At 42.5% G+C, this 20,318-nt stretch overlaps 1 protein-coding gene across 2 annotated transcripts in view; it reads left to right on the plus strand.

The window, feature by feature from the left end:
• Positions 1-20,318, plus strand: part of SYTL5 (synaptotagmin like 5) — a 293,010-nt gene that overhangs the window by 49,225 nt on the left and 223,467 nt on the right. The window contains exon 2 of one of the 2 annotated variants that reach the window (XM_077480858.1): positions 20,134-20,229. The exons of the other annotated variant lie outside the window; for it this stretch is intronic. The gene's annotated coding sequence lies outside the window, so the exon portion shown is untranslated. The remainder of the gene's footprint in view (positions 1-20,133; positions 20,230-20,318) is intronic. 2 annotated transcript variants of the gene reach the window in all.

The raw sequence follows: 20,318 nt of genomic DNA on the forward strand, positions 1-20,318 counted from the left end.
TAGGCCCCACTGGGGCACGTACAAAGAAACGTTATCAATGGGGATTCACTGTAAAGAAATAAAAAAAGGAAATTGCATATATGCAAAGTTTACTTTCATTTCTTCTTAGTTTAATATTAAAATGCAAACGGCCCATACCCTAATAAAATGTCAAGATTCCACATAAATTAACGTAAACATACTTCAGTCACCTGCTTTATGTTATATGTAAAAATGTATGTATTGTAGGATGTAAAGAAATGTATTAAATGTATGATTAAAGCATCAATAACCCAAAAACAAAATTGTAGCTCACTAATTCTCAGATGTGAGGGATTGAATTTTTTTTTTTTTAGGCTTTTTTCTTTTATTTTTACCCGGTGAGCCGCCCAGTAAGTCTGTTATTTTTAACGTCCTTTACTGGACCAAACTGTCCAGCAGAAGTGACACATGGTTAAGACAAATAATTTTTTTCCACTGACATTTCAAAAAAATGCTTTTGTAAACAGCATTTTTTCTGTCAGTGTGCATTAAGCTTATCCACAAGCTCTTACCTTGATGTTGTCTTTACACTTACTCGTCGTATAAATAGGAACATTCTCACAATTTTATCGACAATCTCCAGGGTCATCAGGTGCTTTTGCTGTACAGATGTATGACAAAATGAAACCAGAAGGCATAAACCGTAAATATTCCACATGGATTGCTTATCTGACATTTATTATACCAATGTGGAGCCTTTGAGATAATTTAGTATGGTAGCTCAGGTCACCAAATATATAATCCATAATATTCAGCCTGTTTATAAAGATTTGTGCGCTACTGGACTGACATCTCATATATACCATTTTTCTAAAAATAGGTTCTATAAATCAGCTTGGCTACAGTAAATACATTTTTTTCATAAATCACCCTATTTAATACCTCATTTTAAATTTTTTTACAATATTTTAGTTAGAGCTTAACTGCTTTATTTAGTTTCACAAATATACAGGAAAATCCAGGGAAGAGCAAAAAGCAACATTAACCACTTCAGCTCCGGACCAATAAACACCTTAAGGACCAGAGGTCTTTTTGCAATTTCGCACTGCGCTGCTTTAACTGGTAATTGTGCGGTCATGCAATATTGCACCCAAACGAAATTTGCGTCCTTTTCTTCCCACAAATAGAGCTTTCTTTTGATGGTATTTGATTGCCTCTGCGATTTTTTTTTTTTGCGATATAAATGGAAAAAGAGCGAAAATTTTGAAAAAAAAAGATATTTTCTTCTTTTTGTTATAAGAAAAATCGAATAAACTAAATTTTAGTCATACATTGAGGGCAAAATTTATTCAGCCACATGTCTTTAGTAAAAAAAATGTCAATAAGCGTATATTTTTTGGTTTGCGCAAAAGTTATAGCGTCTACAAACTAGAGTACATTTTCTGGAATTTACACAGCTTTTAATTTATGACTGCCGATCTCATTTCTTGAGGTGCTAAAATGGCAGGGCAGTACAAATCCCCCCCAAATGACCCCATTTTGGAAAGTAGACACCCCAAGGAAATTGCTGATGGGTATGTTGAGCCCATTGAATATTTATTTTTTTTGTCCTAAGGGATTGAATAATGACAAAAAAAAAAAAAAATAATTTTTTTTTACAAAAAGTTGTCACTAAATGATATATTGCTCACACATGCCATGGTTATATGTGGAATTGCACCCCAAAATATATTCCGCTACTTCTCCCGAGTATGGGGATACCACATGTGTGGGACTTTTTGGGAGTCTAGTCGCGCACGGCACCCCGAAAACCAATCACCACCTTCAGGATTTCTAAGGGTGCAAATTTTTGATTTAACTCCTCACTACCTATCACAGTTTCGAAGGCCATAAAATGCCAAAATAGCACAAAACCCCCCAAAATGACCCCATTTTGGAAAGTAGACACCCCAAGCTATTTACTGAGAGGCATGTTGAGTCCATGGAATATTTTATATTTTGCCACAAGTTGCGGGAATATTACAAACTTTTTTTTTTTTGCACCAAGTTGTCACTAAATGATATATTGCTCACACATGCTATGGGCATATGTGAAATGACACCCCAAAATACATTCTGCTGCTTCTCCCGAGTACGGGGATACCACATGTGTGGGACTTTTTGGGAGTCTAGTCGCGCACGGCACCCCGAAAACCAATAACCACCTTCAGGATTTCCAAGGGTGCAAATTTTTGATTTAACTCCTCACTACCTATCACAGTTTCGAAGGCCATAAAATGCCAAAATAGCACAAAACCCCCCCAAATGACCCCATTTTGGAAAGTAGACACCCCAAGCTATTTACTGAGAGGCATGTTGAGTCCATGGAATATTTTATATTTTGCCAAAAGTTGCGGGAATATTACAAACTTTTTTTTTTTTTGCACAAAGTTGTCACTAAATGATATATTGCTCACACATGCTATGGGCAGAAGTCAAATTACACCCCAAAATAAATTCTGCTGCTTCTCCCGAGTACGGGGATACCACATGTGGGGGACTTTTTGGGAGCCTAGCCACGTACGGGACCCCGAAAACCAAGCACTGCCTTCCGGATTTGAATATAAAATGCTATAAAAAACAAACTAACCAGAGTCACCCGTAACACTTATACGGTGATCAGTGGTGAAAGGGTTAACTAGGGGCAATCAGGGGGTTCAAATTTTTATTAGGTAGTATATGGGGGTCCCTGGCGCTATATAAAAACCTGACGGGGAACCTAAATAACTAACTGGCTAACCAGCGTCACCAGTGACACTTATACTGTGATCGCTGGTGAAAGGGGGTGAAAGGGTTAACTAGCAGCAATCAGGGGGTTAAAACCATTATTGGGTAGTATATCGGGGTACCTAGCGCTATAAAAACCTGGCGGTGAACCTAAAAAAATAACTAGCTACCTAGCGACACTAGCGACACTGATGCAGCGTTCAGAAAAATTATCGCTTAGTGACACTGGCAAAAGGGGGTGAAAGGGTTAACTAGCGGAAATCAGGGGGTTAAAACCATTATTGGGTAGTATATCGGGGTACCTAGCGCTATAAAAACCTGGCGGTGAACCAAAAAAAATAACTAGCTACCTAGCGACTGTAGCGACACTAATGCAGCGATCAGAAAAACGATCGCTTAGTGACACTGGCAAAAGGGGGTGAAAGGGTTAACTAGCGGCAATCAGGGGGTTAAAACCATTATTGGGTAGTATATCGGGGTACCTAGCGATCGGGGGGGGTTTGTGTGCCTGTGTGTACCTACATGTCAGTGTAGTGTTGGTGCACACTTACTATTAGTCTTCTCCTCGTAGTCCGGTCAAAAAGACCGCCCCGAGGAGAATGACATCACTTCCTCCTTCCTGTGTAAACAATACACAGGGGAGGAAGCTTCTCATTGGCCAGGAGCGATCCAGAGGGGGTGGCCGAAAACCAACGGCCATCCCCTCATCACGGAGCGCTCCTGGACCGAATCGGACCGCCGTAAACAGCGGGAGGGGGTCCGATCGGACCCCCCACCCGCTGGAAGGCAATCACGTAGATGTACGTGATTGTGCCTGCCTGTGCCATTGTGGTGACGTACAATGGCAATACGGCGGTCCTGAAGTGGTTAAGCCAATATCGGTGGCATACATAATAGAAAAATTCAAAATCAGTGGTAAATGGTATAACTCTAACATGGAGCGGTATCTCCACAGGTCTTTTTTTTTTTAAAGCCAGGGAGATGGGGTGGGCACCCCAATTGTTACATAGGAGCATCTTTACATGCACAGGGTAGCCCATCCTGCCTGTGGGCTTGTGGGGTTATGCGACTCCATTAAAAAAAAAGGGAGGGGTACAGGGAATGGTACAACATTTCCTAACATCCTTTGAGAGAGTCGGATGGAAAATTGTTGGCTGAACAGTATCTACAGCCAATCAGCTGAAGCCATTATTTGGGTAGTCTGACAGCCACGGTTTATAGAGATGGGGAATGAGAGTGGGAAGCTGGAGCAGTTGCTGAAGCTGGCCATAATTCTAATCCCAGACTCAAAAAAAGTGATGGACTATCTCGGTACTGATAACAGACAAAATACATAATATATATAAAAAGTTTTTTATTGCATAAAAAGGTACATTTAAAACAGCAATTAAGAAGAAATTGTATTTCAAATAGCAAATACTCAGGAAACTCCCGGCAAGTATCTGCTGTTGAAGCAATTCTGAGAATTGGTTTAATTCTCTACTAGTTTCACAGGTGACCACTTCTTCAGGAGAACTAATCAAAAAATAGATAATGAAATAAGGCACAGTTCGAATACAACATATGCAGAATTGCACACAGTAAAGTTCAGCAGGGTATACAAAATAATAGAATGAAAATCATCAAATTGCTCACCAGGCTGCAGCGCGACACATGTGTGACCACTAGCCCGAACTATAGACTCCCCTACCGCGGCGGACAAGGGGAGTGAATGCGAGTATGAGTCTGAGTAAAGAAATAATTGATGTATAAAGATCATATATGAAAGATGATGGGGAAAGTTACAATCCACTCATCACAGGGAAGGTGGGGCGGTGGTAGATAAGAATAGTATAAAAGGATGACAGGGAAAGAAACAGGGAAGAGGGGGGGGACAAAAAGGAAGCAGGAAGGGAGGGAAGAGGAGATGAATGAAAGACAATGAAAGAAAACAGGAGGAAACCAAGGACAGAAAGGGAAAGGAGGAGAGGGGGGGTGGGGGGGAGGGGGAAAAAGGGAGGGGGGAGGGGAAAGAGGGGAGGGGAGGAACGAAACAAGGGGGGGGGGGAAGAGGCAGATAGAGGGTGGGGGAAGGAGGTTATAAAGTGTGGAAAGGGGGAGAAAAAGAAGAGTGGGGAAAAGGGGAGGGAGGAGAGAGGGGAACATTAAGAAGAGAACCTATAGTGGGAATAGAGATGGAACAAGAAAATTAATGGATATGTGGCTAAGGTTAATAAGAGAGTAATGGAATAATCTCACCTGAGGACAATAATTACTATATGTAATACATGATATCAGATCTCCAGGGGACACAAGGGAGCCATTCAGGTGTCAGGCATAGGTAATGAACGAACCAGTTTAAAGCTGAACAAATTCAGAAGGTGATAGAAGCTTATGGATAAAGGAATGGTAATCCAGTTGAGTAGAATCCTGATCTCTAAACCACTGTATATTGCTCCAGAATCTAAAATGCATTGGAAAGGGAACGGTCTGTAAATATGGAGGAATATAGCAAGGTAAGTAAATGACCAGCTGGTAATGATAAGGAAGTAATGCCAGAGAAGGGTAGTGGCAACAAACAGGGATAGAAACAGGGTATAACATCTACAGACAAGGATGCCAAATATCTCACCCAAATAGGATGGTTCCAAAACAAGTCCCCTGGAGAATATTCCGCCATGCTCATTCACGGGCAGAAGCCCATTAAATGAGTTCCCCGACCCAGGGACACTGTAAATCGGCGCCTGACGTCACTAGGTCAGACTTCCCACACTGCGCAAGTGCGTCGAGTGTACACTCTTGCGCAAGTGTGTGCCCAGTGGGGGGGAGGCCCAGAGCTCAGTTGGAGCAAGGGAGGGGCAGACTCCGAGGGATGTGCCCCTACCTCGGAAAGTCACATGTCCGCCAGTGGGGAAATAAACATCTGGGTCATGCAGGAGCACAGAGGTCCTATAGCCAGGGGAGCAATCTAGTACAGTTCAATACAAGACAAGAGTATTAATAACAAAAACAGAACATAAAGCACAATTAAAGACATAATCATTGAAGTTTAAAGTGGTAAGTATAGACAATACAACTATCCTTATTGAATTGTCTGCTGGGCCAGATTGCAGAAAGATGACATAAAGGGCAGACAAATTAACACAATTCCGATTGGATCGAAGATTAGTTTAGTTTGATACCCAACCAATTACATATTGCTAACAGTTGGTAAACTCAAGAGAGGGAAGGAAAGGGAAAAGAAGGAAGGAATGGGAAAGAAATAAGGAGAAAAAAAAAGCCACGGGTGCCAGCTCTCAGAATACAATAGCTGGCAGTGAGAGATGGAGGTAGATGGCAGTGATCGGGGGAATCAATCGATTTTTCTCATTCAGCCTCTGGCGAGAGTATGGCCAGCCTTAAACTGAACATCTTGTAAAAAGGAGAGGATTGCAACAGCTAATGGCACAGATTTTAAAGATACCTCCATGCTCGTGGAATAAGTTCACTTTAAAGTAGCTGATCCATTGTAGATTATCAGCAGACAGGCTTGTTTCAGACTTTAAGAAACTATATAAAGGCTAAATGGTGTGTATGGGAAAAACAGTAGAACAGACAACACAACTACCAGCAGGTGTCGCCGCCCCTATATCTCACAGCCCCAAAGGGATACAAGATATAACAATAAAAAATTTTTTAGAAATAAAGAGGCCCAGGCGCTACCTGACGTAACTAAATGAAATATGTAGAATGTAAAATATGTTAATATATACAAATATATGAATGTAAGCAAGCTAATACTCCCAGCGAAGGGGAATAGACTCCAGGTTGAGTGGTAGTTGTATTTCCTCAATAAACACAAACGGGAAATAAAAGTGAGAGAATGGAGAATAAATCTTATAAAAGGAGTCCAGAAAAAGGAGTAGGCAAGGGGAGTCTGTAAAGAGGTACTAGTGACGTGTAACTCTTGCCCAGGGGATTTTACCCAAAGCGTCCATAAATAGATAGACAGTAGATAAATAATAAGTATAAAAAATTCCAAGAGAGAAGAGAACTACAATACTGGCTAAGGGGTGTATAGGCACAGTTTAAATACCACTATAAGAGGTCATAGATGTATATAGATAATAATAAATGTGTGCCTGTACTCAATTTAACATAAGTGCTAAGATTTAAGCAAGAAAATTTGAAAAAAAATGTGCAAAGAATATATATATATAATATGTGCAAATAGGCAAGCGATGTGCAAAAAATGTGCAAAAAATGTGCAAAAAATTGTAAATGTGCAAAAAATGCAAAAAACTGGTGCTCAGACATGAAAAACTCAAGTTTCATGTCTGAGCACCAGTCACCTTTATCTGCAATTATTGGAAGAAATTGAGATTTTTCACATTCTTATTTGGACTGTATTTTTGTTCTTATTTATTTTTAATTTTTTTGTTTTTGGTCTTGTGTTTGGCTTTTGGTGTTTTTGCTTTTATAAGGACTGCACCTATTGTTTGTGAAGGACGTTTCCCTGATTAACTAATGCATTTGTTTATGAATTTCATATAATTAGCTACAATTTTTGCAAATTTTTTGCACATTTACAATTTTTTGCACATTTTTTGCACATCGCTTGCCTATTTGCACATATTATATATATATATTCTTTGCACATTTTTTTACACATTTTTTTGCTTAAATCTTAGCACTTATGTTAAATTGAGTACAGGCACACATTTATTATTATCTATATACATCTATGACCTCTTATAGTGGTGTTTAAACTGTGCCTATACACCCCTTAGCCAGTATTGTAGTTCTCTTCTCTCTTGGAATTTTTTATACTTATTATTTATCTACTGTCTATCTATTTATGGACGCTTTGGGTAAAATCCCCTGGGCGAGAGTTACACGTCACTAGTACCTCTTTGCAGTACCTCTTTGCAGACTCCCCTTGCCTACTCCTTTTTCTGGACTCCTTTTATAAGATTTATTCTCCATTCTCTCACTTTTATTTCCCGTTTGTGTTTATTGAGGAAATACAACTACCACTCAACCTGGAGTCTATTCCCCTTCGCTGGGGGTATTAGCTTGCTTACATTCATATATTTGTATATATTTACATATTTTACATTCTACATATTTCATTTAGTTACGTCAGGTAGCGCCTGGGCCTCTTTACTTCTAAAAATGTTTTTATTGTTTCAGACTTTCTTTGCCTAATTACTAGAGGCCAAGAGAATTTAACTTATACAATATTTTAAGCGGTAGGAATGGAAAGTGAAATTATTTAAGGGCTGGTTCATATCATGTGTGCAATTTTCCCTATTCGCCAACCAAGAACTCCACCAAGAAAGCTTTCACACAGGCCCATTAGTACAGAGGACCCACTGAGACACACTTTTAAAGAAAAAATGGTAAAATGTTGAGAATGTAATTGAGCTTGTGTTCCAGTCCCCTCATATAAATCTCCTATAGAAATTTAGATGGGGCCGGGGGACATGTGTGGCGCGATGTGGGACGGACATGTCTGATCACAACTCCGTCGGACCCGGACTGCCAAGCACGATTCCCAGGGCCATCTCTCACCAAATCCTCCCGATTTCTTCTAGCACCCCTGTGGACATCTTCGTGCATGCCGACAGGCAAAAAGGGGAGAAATCGCCACTCCCAGCTCTCACTAACCAACTACCTACTCAGCGTTGGGAAATCATAGGCAAAGATGACCCAAAATGGGGCCACTCACCTGTGGCCTCAAGCAGCTCCATGCCGGAACAGACTTCATCACTGAGAGACTGTGAATACAATCCCCTGCTTTCTAAAGCTGATTTGGACACCAGACTATCTGCTATATATGAGAAGCTGGTAGACAAAATACAGCCCGAACTGCATAAATCCACAAATGCTTTATCCCAGGAGATTGCAAATATAGGAAGCCGCACAGACATTCTTGAGACCAAACATGATGAACTTTCTCTTGCCCACAATGATCTCAGGAAGGATTATGAAACACTAGCAGATAGCTTCTCATTCAAGCAAGCTCAGGTGGAAGATTTGGACAATAGAAATCGTTGTAACAATATAAGGGTATGTAGTATCCCAGAGTCTGTTACTGATCTCACACCAGCTATTTCTGACCTCTTCCATAATCTTCTGCCTGATAAATCCCTGTCTGCCTTCACCTATGACAGGATTCACAGGTTGCTTCGGCCAAAAACAACACCAGATAAACCTCCTTGTGATGTAATCATGTGCATGAAAGATTTTCTCAACAAAGAAGATATCACCCAAGCATCCAGGAATACAGCTAACATAGAATTAGATGGCACCAGGGTGCAAATTTACCCTGACATATCACCTGCTACACTAGACAGGAGACACAGAATGAAGGAAGTTACTACTATACTGCAGACAGCAAGAGTCAAATATCGCTGAGGCTTCCCATTCAAGCTCTCCGTGATGCACAATGGTTCTACATACACAGTTTACAACAAAAGACTATAATGGCTTTAGTCATAGAGGAAGGAGGGCACCCAGTTGTTTTGGCAGCATTAAATACTCCCAACAATCTAGGCAATAGCTGTTCACCATATTGCTTATACACCTCGGCTGGGATACCATCCTCCCCCTGGCGCTTTGGAGTCGAGGAACATTCGGTCGCTATCTGTAGCTCCTCTAGCATCAGAGGAGCATCCAGTTGTTGTCTAGATGTGTCGCTAGGTAGCTCTACTCCTTCAAGATATGTGTGTAGGATATTGTTAGTGTAGTCTGCTGAGAACGGTATAAATCAGAATCATATGAACTAAGAACCATCATAATATTGTCTGGGGAATTGGTCACGTTTTCATCAGTTGCCCTTAAGGCACCAACGGATGATGTCTGTTGAGAATGGGCAATTTTAGCTAAAAGGTGACCATGTTCACCCTCCTCATAAAAGGCAAGTTTGCTGAAGAAGAGTTTCCGTTCTGCCACCGAGGAGGTGAGTCAGCTCATCGCATATTGAGCAGATAGCCATGTGTCCCTACGATCCTCATTGGGGTTAGAGACAAATTGGATCTTCAGTTCATGCACCAATTGCTCCACCCTTTTCCTTTGTGCATTTTAAACCCTTTTGAATGCACTAACTTCTCTGATAAACAGCCCACAAAGAAAGGCCTCGAATGTCTCCCATGTCACCCCCACATCTGGGTGCCCCGTCTGATCACACTAAAAGTCAGTCATTTTCTGTGCTACCTGGGCCTGGGACTTAGGAGATTAAGCCAGAAGGCATTTAGCTTCCAAGGGGCTCTAATTAGTGTCGATGGGGGACAGACCTCCAGACCAAGAATCAGTGGAGCGTGATCTGAAATCCCCCTCAGTGCATAGTTTATCTCTGCAACCAATCGGACAGCTGTATCCAAACAGAGGCATAGGTCAATGCATGATGATGACATATGTGATTTTGAAAATCATGAGAATTGGCACTTCCCAGGGTTCCTACTTCTCCACGCATCCAACCAGCCCACCTCCTCGACCAGTTTTCTCAGGGCTGTTTGGCCTACTGCTCTCTCTGACGCAACCGGGGGTGTTTGTCTAATTAGGGGTTCAGGTAACAGTTAAAGTCACCCAAGATATACAGAGGTACCTCCAGATAACCCAACTAAAATTCCAGCACCACCCCAGGACCTGATGACTATACAGAGGAGGGATATATACAAAGGCAATTATACATTTCAAAGAAAACAGGCGACAATGTAACATTACATATCTTCCCTCGGTGTCCATCAGACTATCCAGTTCCTGGTAGTCTAGTGAGCCATGTATCGACACACTCACCCCTCTGGAATTTGAGGTGTGAGTGGAGTGATAGGCCTTGCCCACCAACCAGAATGTGAGGCAAGACAGGGAGTCAGGGATGAGATGAGTCTCCTGTAATGCACAAATAGCAGGGAGATATTTTCTCAGAGATGTGGAAAACCTTGTGTGCTTGAAGGGGGTCACCCAGCCCCATAACATTCCACGACACCACAGTCAACACATTCATCCCCCGCCATGGTAAATACATATCAGAGCCCTTAAAAAATGGCACATTCCACATTATTCCAGATCCTGCCCCCCCCCCCTCCCCAAGCCCAGTGAAGGGGAGCCTGCAAGGGCCTGGGCACACGGCAAAAAAAAACATAATGTCTGAGTGCTTAAGTGTTGTGTTCTCTGTACTGCACTGCATGAATAGTTCCAAACAAACTGAAAAACTGAGTGCAACGACACTCTAAACTCTATGGGGCTGACTTATGAATCAGTAGAGACGCATGGCGAGGCGCAACACACGTTTTGACATTTATGAAACGGTGCACTGGGAACAGAGTGCCTTGTTAAAATTATGTAAAAAGACTCTCACTCCTCTAGCTCCTCCTTAAAGGGCATTTAACCTCCCCCTCGAATGCATATGATTTCTTTGGGCTAGCTTTTGCTTTTAAAGGGGAACTCCACGCTCCATTCTCCAATGCTCTTGTCTCCCCTTCTAATGCATATGATTTCTTTGGGCGAATGTTTGCTCTTAAAGGTGAACTCCACACTCAGTTCTACAATGCTCTTGTCTCCTCCTCTAACCCCTTGGATTTCCATGGGCTAGCTTGCTGTGTGTTTGGCTAGGGGTTTGTTAGTGCTTGGGAGGGGCACAATATTTTTTTCGTTTGGGGTGGTATTTTTCACGTGGGGGGTTCTCATTTTAAGCTTTAACAGACCCAAATGACTTTGTATTTATTGGGGGGTACATCTTTGAAGCAGCACTTTGGATACATGCTACAGATGCACCACTTTACAGGCAGAGTAAGCCCCCCCCCCCCAAAGTTACTAGCTTTGCAGCAAGTTTGAATTTTTAAAGGCACTTCTGCTTGTTTCATTTTTGGGGTTGTCCAAATTGGTGACATTGATATATGTCCCTTGGGGTGGGCCCTGGGCCCCCATATCCATTTTAAGGCCAATAACTAGAAGATAAGTCAGCCAAGTGGGGACTAGCAAAATTAACAAGTAAGTCCCCATAGACTGCAATGGTATTTGTTGTATAACTTTTGCCCATGTTAGACTCTTTGTTTGCCCTCCTGGACCGGGGGGGGGGGGGGGGGGTTTGCCCCATCTGTAATTTTGTAGCATGCTGGATGATGGGCTTAGTTTGTGCTAGCTGCATTTGGGTTGGTCTGGGCATGCTCAGAGACTTTGCTTTTTTTTTTTCTTATTTTTGCGTGTGAACAGCACTTGGATGTTTTTGCACAAGCTCAGAGAGTATTTTTTTGGGTTAGTAATTTAAAGACATCCTTAACAGGTGTACCCACTTTGAAGTTCTGTCTCTACACTTGTATTTTTGTGTGTTTTATGGACTGTGCATGTGTTTTCAATTTCCCCATTAGCATGCAAACTTATGTTATATCAAGTATGAGGTTTGCATCTGTGTGCTCTGGAACTCCTTCCTCCATACATATTTCCTTGTTGTGCAATGAGTTCCCCCTTAGTCTCCCCCACCCTCCCACAACCGATCAGTACTGTGTTTCCCCCGAAAATAAGCCCAGGTCTTATATTCATTTTGGCAACAAAAGACACTGTAGAGATTTTTTTCGGGGTAGGTCTTATCATGCCATGTGCTGTCTCTCTCCCTCCCTGCCTGTCAGGAATCCCCTGTGTAAAAGTGCTTGTAGAATACTAGAGTCCACTCCATTACAGTATCACACAATGCAAATAGTGTAGTGACACATACCTTCTTATAGCGGCTGTGATCCTCTCTGCAGAGGGAGGGGGGTCGAGATCCCCGGCTGACATCTTGGAGAGAGGGAGATCAGCTGAGTGCAGCTCGCCACTTCCTTTGCCCACCGGAGCTCTGCACAGGGAGGGGGGGCCAAGATCCCCCGCTGACAGCTTGGAGAGGGGGAGATCAGCTGAGTGCAGCTCACCACTTCCTTAGCCCGCCAGACCTCTCCTCCCCACTCCGAGCACTGAAGGGGGGAATCTCCCGCTGACAGCTGGGAGGAGAGGAGGAAAGGAGCAGGAGATCATCTGATCACAGAGCGGCACTATTCCAAAGGCACTTGGCACAATTGGATCACACAGACAAACACAGTCTACGCTATACACTACTGCAACAGAGTGGATTCCAGCTCTCTACACTAGGGCTTATTTTCTGGGTACGGCTTATATTGCAGCCCTTCCCGAAAATTGCAGTAGGTCTTATTATCGGGGAAACACGGTAATATTCAGGGATCCCGCTAGCTTCTGGGCATAATAACGGATGTCTTTAGCCGGGGGTCGCCACTAGTATTCTTAAGGGTCTTGGGAGGTTTACTCACAGTTTATTTTGTTTTATATGTGCCACACGATCCGCACTGCTGGAGCCCCATGGTGGCGCCATTTTGGAGCTCCGAACGCTGCACAGCCTCTTTGCCCTCAAAACCATTATGGATTAGTTCAGTCCGGGTGGCACAGCGGGGTCACACTAGGTTCTGGAGTCGTCCTATATCTGTAAGACAGCACTGTTAAGCTGGGAACAAGATTAATTCAGGGTAACCTGCGGGAGATCTGTGAGAAAGCAGCTACTCACATGCCGGTCCAGGCCACACCCCCCCCCCCCCCAGGGGTCTCATGTTGAATTAGTAACAGGTCCAAAGTTCCCCATGGCCAGTTCAGCTTTTAAGGGGAAGCAATTTGAATTTTTTTTAATACATTCTACAAGGATACTCTAGAAAAGAGACCGCATTACACTTACAGTAATTTTTCCCCTACACAATTGTTAAAATTGCCACGCAAATGCAATTGTTATAATCTTTCAAAATTTTTATTTTATTATTTATAAAAATGCATTTATTTATTTATTTATATGGTTTGCAGTGTTAATCTTTTACAGTATTACACAATTTTTAGTAATTTTATTTTGAGTTATACCAAGATGAGGAACACCAAGGATTGTTGATCCACTGATTTACCTAGAATAGAATGATATGTGGTTTTATTTTGATTGTTTGGTAAGAGGTGGCGGGTGGAGCACTTTATCACTAGTGGTGCACTGATGTTGGTATATTCACATGTGAGCACAATATAGATATGTTTGTATCCATTTATTTATAAAAAATACACTATACTGTATGAGTTCCTTTAGGTTTTCACATGTGATGAGTTGATATTTGAGAAGCAAAGGTGAATAAAGCAGAAGGCACACAGTTGGTGATTTTGACAGTTTATTGGACACATTTGGCATAAGTGGATTGGAAATCTGATAAGAGACTAGGGAAGTCATCTGCAGGATAATATCCACCTTATGTAATTGTTACTGAAGTGCTAGACATTCCTTTGAAATTTTAAACAAAAAACATCTGCCATCAACATTAGGCAACATTCATATCATGTTATTAAATTTACTTATTTGTAGTTAGTTTGCCAAAAACATTTTGATCAGGATGGCCGACGTACTCCTAAAGGGTTGGCAGCCAGTTGATGTTATGATGCTATTACATATACAATCATTTGGTACCTACAGTAAACTTGTGATTATAAAGGGATTGTGAGGTACAATAAAAACACATACACAGTAAAGCGGAACTAAACCCATCGATTTAACAGTGTTGAAAAACAGTTACATTCCTAGCACATGCCAGGAATGTAACTGTCACATCGGTTGTATTCTCAACCAAACTGTCAAACCATCAAATGGCTGGTGTCATAACTGATCACATGGGCAGCATCATGGCAGTTGAAGATGGCAGCTTCCTTGGCTGAAAACGAAAGGAGGGTTTACTTCTACTTTAAAGGGGTTTTAAAGGTTTGTTTTTTATTTTCTAAATAGGTTCCTTTAAGCTACTGCATTGTTGGTTCACTTACCTTTTCCTTCGATTTCCCTTCTGTTTTTTTTCTTTGTTTTCTTTGTCTGAACTTCTCACTTCCTGTTCCTCCTCAGTAAGCTGTTCAGTAAGCTTTTCTGGCTGACTAAACACCGCTCGGATGATGGTGTGACGTTTACTGAGGAGAAACAGGAAGTGAGAAATTCAGACAAAGAAAAAAAAACATTTAGAAGGGAAATCGAAGGAAAAGGTAAGTGAACCAACAATGCACTAGCTTAACCACTTGCCGACCGCCGCACGACGATGTACGTCGACAGAATGGCACGGGCAGGCATAAGGGCTTACATGTACGTCCGTGCCTGCCCGCCGGTCGGGGGCCCGATCGGGCCCCCGCCCGGTGCCTGCGGCGGTCGGTATTCGTTCGGTAGCAATCCCGGACGAGGGGACGGCCATTCATTCATGGCCACCCCCTCGCGATCGCTCCCGACGAATGAAAATGTCCCGTGACATCATTTCCTCTCCTGTAATGTAAACACAGGAGAGGAAGTGATGTATTCTCTCCTCCGTGTCGGTATTTTTCATTCCGGCACCGAGGAGAGAGGTTCGGTGAGTTGCACCAACACACCACACATACAGTAGAACATGCCAGGCACACTCACACCCCCCCTTTACCCCCCGATCACCCCCCAATTACCCCTGCCCCCCCAGTCACAGTGACACCAATTGCTTTTTTTTTTTTTGCATTGGTGTCATTTGTGACTGTAATAACTGTTAGGGCAGTTAGGGTTAGCCCCCTTTAGTTCTAATGTGCCCCCCTAACCCCCCCAATAAAGGTTTAACCCCGTGATCACCCCCCGTCGCCAGTGTCACTAAGGCTGGGTTCACATTGCAGCGGTTTATGAGAACGAATGTGATTCGCACCGCACTGCAGTGCAAATCACATCCGATCTCTGTGCGATTCGAGTTCAGCCATACAGATAGTATGGCTGAATTCGTGTCGCACCCGCCGCACCCGCCGCAAATTCGCACGGGACCCTTTTTTTGGCCCGCAGCAGAATCGGATCGCATGGGTGTTCACACCATGCGATCCGAGTTTGCAGATCGCACTGCGATATGCGAACTGATCTGGGTGTGTCATTAACATTTCACTGACACTCCCAGCAGTTCGCATAGGGCAGTGTGAACTGCCGCCGGGAGGCATGCGATGCGGGAACCCGTCGCGGATTCATGGCGTTCCCGCATCGCTCCAGTGTGAACCCAGCCTAATAAGCGATAGTTTTTCTGATCGCTGTATTAGTGTCACAGGTGACGCTAGTTAGGCAGGTAGGTATTTAGGTTCGCCGCAGCTTTTTATAGCGCCAGGGACCCCCATATACTACCGCATAAGGCCCCCTGATTGCCCCCTAGTTAACCCTTTCACCAGTGATCACCATATAACTGTTACAGGTGACGCTGGTTGGTTAGTTATTTTTTTATAGTTTCAGGGCACCCGCCATTTATTACCTAATAAAGGTTTAACCCCCTGATCACCCGGCGGGTGTCATTTGTGACTGTAATAACTGTTAGGGCAGTTAGGGTTAGCCCCCTTTAGTTCTAAGGTACCCCCCTAACCCCCCCAATAAAGGTTTAACCCCGTGATCACCCCCCGTCGCCAGTGTCACTAAGGCTGGGTTCACATTGCAGCGGTTTATGAGAACGGATGTGATTCGCACCGCACTGCAGTGCAAATCACATCCGATCTCTGAGCGATTCGAGTTCAGCCATACAGATAGTATGGCTGAATTCGTGTCGCACCCGCCGCAAACTCGCACGGGACCCTTTTTTTGGTCCGCAGCAGAATCGGATCGCATGGGTGTTCACACCATGCGATCCGAGTTTGCAGATCGCACTGCGATATGCGAACTGATCTGGGGGTGTCATTAACATTTCACTGACACTCCCAGCAGTTCGCATAGGGCAGTGTGAACTGCCGCCGGGAGGCATGTGATGCGGGAACCCGCCGCGGATTCGTGGCGTTCCCGCATCGCTCCAGTGTGAACCCAGCCTAATAAGCGATCGTTTTTCTGATCACTGTATTAGTGTCACAGGTGACGCTAGTTAGGCAGGTAGGTATTTAGGTTCGCCGCAGCTTTTTATAGCGCCAGGGACCCCCATATACTACCGCATAAAGCCCCCTGATTGCCCCCCAGTTAACCATTTCACCAGTGATCACCATATAACTGTTACAGGTGACGCTGGTTGGTTAGTTATTTTTTTTATAGTTTCAGGGCACCCGCCATTTATTACCTAGTCTCACTAGTGTACCCCTAAATTTAGGGGTTTCTACTTTCCAAAATGGGGTCATTTGGGGGGGGGGGTTTGTGCCATCTTGGCATTTTATGGCCTTCAAAACTGTAACGCCCTTAGAAAGCCTGAAGGCGGTGCTTGGTTTTCGGGGCCCCGTACGCGGCTAGGCTCCCAAAAAGTCCCACATATGTGGTATCCCCGTACTCAGGAGAAGCAGCAGAATTTATTTTGGGGTGTCATTTCACATATGCCCATGGCATGCGTGAGCAATATATCATTTAGTGACAACTTTGTGAAAAAAAAAAAAAAAAAAAAAAATTGTAATTTTCCCGCAACTTGTGGCAAAATATAAAATATTCCATGGACTCAACATGCCTCTCAGCAAATAGCTTGGGGTGTCTACTTTCTAAAATGGGGTCATTTGTGGGGGTTTTGTGCCATCTTGGCATTTTATGGCCTTCAAAACTGTAATAAGAAGTGAGGAGTGAAGTCAAATATTTACGCCCTTAGAAAACCTGAAGGCGGTTCTTGGTTTTCGGGGCCCGTACGCGGCTAGGCTCCCAAAAAGTCCCACATATGTGGTATCCCCGTACTCAGGAGAAGCAGCAGAATTTATTTTGGGGTGTCATTTCACATATGCCCATAGCATGTGTGAGCAATATATCATTTAGTGACAACTTTGTGAAAAAAAAATAAAAAAAAATTAAAGTTTGTAATTTTCCCGCAACTTGTGGCAAAATATAAAATATTCCATGGACTCAAAATGCCTCTCAGCAAATAGCTTGGGGTGTCTACTTTCTAAAATGGGGTCATTTGTGGGGGTTTTGTGCCATCTTGGCATTTTATGGCCTTCAAAACTGTAATAGGTAGTGAGAAGTGAAATCAAAAATTTACGCCCTTAGAAAGCCTGAAGGCGGTGCTTGGTTTTCGGGGCCCCGTACGCGGCTAGGCTCCCAAAAAGTCCCACATATGTGGTATCCCCATACTCAGGAGAAGCAGCAGAATTTATTTTGGGGTGTCATTTCACATAGCATGTGTGAGCAATATATCATTTAGTGACAACTTTGTGTAAAAAAAAAAAAAAAAATTTTTTTTTGTCATTATTCAATCGCTTGAGGCAAAAAAATAAAATATTCAATGGGCTCAACATGCCACTTATCAATTTCCTTAGGGTGTCTACTTTCCAAAATGGGGTCATTTGGGGGGGTTTTGTACTGCCCTGCCATTTTAGCACCTCAAGAAATGAGATAGGCAGTCGTAAACTAAAAGCTGCGTAAATTCCAGAAAACGTACCTTAGTTTGTAGATGTGACAACTTTTGCGCAAACCAATAAATATACAATTATTGACTTTTTTTTTACCAAAGACATGTGGCTGAATACATTTTGGCCTAAATGTATGACTAAAATTGAGTTTATTGGATTTTTCTAATAACAAAAAGTAGAAAATATCATTTTTTTTCAAAATTTGCGGTCTTTTTACGTTTATATCGCAAAAAATAAAAATCGCAGAGGCAATCAAATACCATCAAAAGAAAGCTCTATTTGTGGGAAGAAAAGGACGCAAATTTTGTTTGGGTACAACATTGCATGACCGCGCAATTACCAGTTAAAGCAGCGCAGTGCCAAATTGTAAAAAGACCTCTGGTCATTTACCAGCAAAATGGTCCGGTCTGAAGGTGGTTAAAGGAACCTATTTAGAAAATGAAAAACGAAGCTTTACAACCCCTTTTAAGCATATGCACATTTAGATGAAGTCATTCTTATAAAGATTTTCAGTCTTGCCAATTTGATGTCCATGTGGGAAAATTTGTGTTCCATATTTCTGCTTCATATTTTTCCATTATTAGTTTCCCTAGCTCCTAGACAACTAGTAATGCTTTGATTATTCTCATCAGTACTAAAAGATGTCACGGGTAATACTCCAGTTTCCTAATAACACTGCTGTCTTCTGATTACTTCGCAGTTCAGACAGAGCCAGTGATGTTCTAATGCATTATCACTTCAGGAGGTGACTGTCACCATCCACTATCTGGTCCCTCCAGCCCGCCTCTATAAAATCATTCTGCAATAACTTTAGTTCAACATCAGCTTGCATCTGGTAGATAAGAAGCCAATGAAAGGCACAGCACAAGAAGAAGAATAAAACAGAATTACTTCAGTTTAATCAAATAGAATTTAATTTTAAAGGATCCTCCTAACCCAGATTCTGCGTTTGTTTCTTCAGATGTTTTTGGCACTCTGATCTTTAAGAAAATTTGATAAAAGAGCAACCTTGCATTGAATTGATATAAAAGAGCCTTTCAAGGATGGACTCTTCATCCTCATCCATCTTCATACATTTTTAACCACTCCAAGCTGTATGTAATTCTCATATGTGACTGTCCGATGTTTTTCTCTGATATGGATTCTCAGCTTCATTTAAAATGATTCTCCTACAGTTTCCACATGTGATAGGATGACAACACAGGAGAGCAACTGGGAGACAAATCAGCTGTCACTACATAAAAGAAAGTCCTTAAACAAGGATCTTGGTGGTGGGATTACCAGGGATTAAAATATATTGTAAAAGATGTTTTAATTGACGTTAAAGGAGAAGTACAGCCAAGGGACATTTAACTGTAGTTCTCCTGTGGATTGCAAGACTGCAGATCGTTCTGCACTCTTTTGACCTATTTTCAGCAGACAGCAGCCTGAAGCCCGCTGTCGGCTGAGGTCACAGAGCCCGGCCAGGCTTGGGCACGTTCACCCACATGCCTGGACCATCACCCAGCTCAGCCTATTAGCGATGAGAGCCTGAGCCAGCCGCTTGCACCTCCTCCACAGCCCAGCACTCCAGTGAGGGGGGGGGGGGCAGGTCAAACAGTGGCTCTCTGCTCAGGGAGCTCTGAGAACCTCAGTGTTAAGGGGGACAGATGCAACATCGGACTGATGCATCCACCTAGGTAAGTATGATTGGGGGAAAAAAAATCCCTTGTAACATGTTACGTGAGGCATTATGCCTCGCATAACCAGGTTTAGATCTACTTTCAATTACAATGTTATATTGCACCCTAATATTTATTTGGGTTAGTGTGATGCAAACCTGGTCTTCAATTTATACAAGGTGAGGAGAGATAACCTGGGTCGCTGCCTAGAGCAGTTAATAGATTATGGCTGTCATGTTTTAGAACAGACTTGAAAATACAAGCAAGCAGTTTTATACAGTTTTTATAGAACAACCAGTCACATACAGTTTATTTCATCTATTGAAGAAGTGAAAAAAATAAACGGCTTTGAAGTGACATTTATATATATATATATATATACACAGTATCTCACAAAAATAAGTACACTCCTCACAAATGTGAAAATATTTTTTTTTTCATATCTTTTCAGACCTGTGCATCCCCATGCAGGCAATCATATTGATATAAATTGAAAGGCAGAATTTGCATGGACACGGCTGATGTTGGGAGCAAATTTATAAATAAGGTATGCTCTCCTCCTTTCTGCTCCTCTCTCCTTGTTGTCCTCTTCACACTCGCCCACTCCCCTTCTTTATGACCTAATAATATTTCATA

The sequence above is a fragment of the Lithobates pipiens genome, unplaced genomic scaffold (assembly GCF_037356315.1).
Source record: "Lithobates pipiens isolate NorthernLeopardFrog02 unplaced genomic scaffold, aLitPip1_a1.2 Scaffold_16, whole genome shotgun sequence".
NCBI lineage: Eukaryota > Metazoa > Chordata > Amphibia > Anura > Ranidae > Lithobates > Lithobates pipiens.